Source organism: Camelina sativa, unplaced genomic scaffold (assembly GCF_000633955.1).
Source record: "Camelina sativa cultivar DH55 unplaced genomic scaffold, Cs unpScaffold00486, whole genome shotgun sequence".
Taxonomy (NCBI): Eukaryota; Viridiplantae; Streptophyta; class Magnoliopsida; order Brassicales; family Brassicaceae; genus Camelina; species Camelina sativa.
The window spans coordinates 1-404 of NW_010921709.1; positions in this window are offsets into that span (position 1 = coordinate 1).

The window sequence follows — 404 nt, forward strand, 5'->3', positions numbered from 1 at the left end:
AGGTGGTGGCGTAAAAACACCATGGCTTTGGCCTTATCCTCATCTGATGTCATTTTCGACGGATCGATGGTGCTTAAAAGCCCATCCGATCTCAGATGCATTTGTGCATCCGATGCCCATGTCATATATTTTTTTCCAGATACATCAAGGGCAAGGATTTCAAGTTTGGCGAGATTTGACATAATTATCTACATGAATAATAAGTCCATTATTAATTTATTCATGAGATTTTGAGGAGGCAGAGCCTTCCATAATATAATATAAATCTTAACATATGATCGAGAAGGCAGAGCCTATCTTTCTGATCAAGAATGTAGATCTATATGATCAAGGAGGCAGAGCCTACCATTATGATCAAGGAGAAGACATAGTCTTTTTACTCCGTAAATATCTCATATATATAT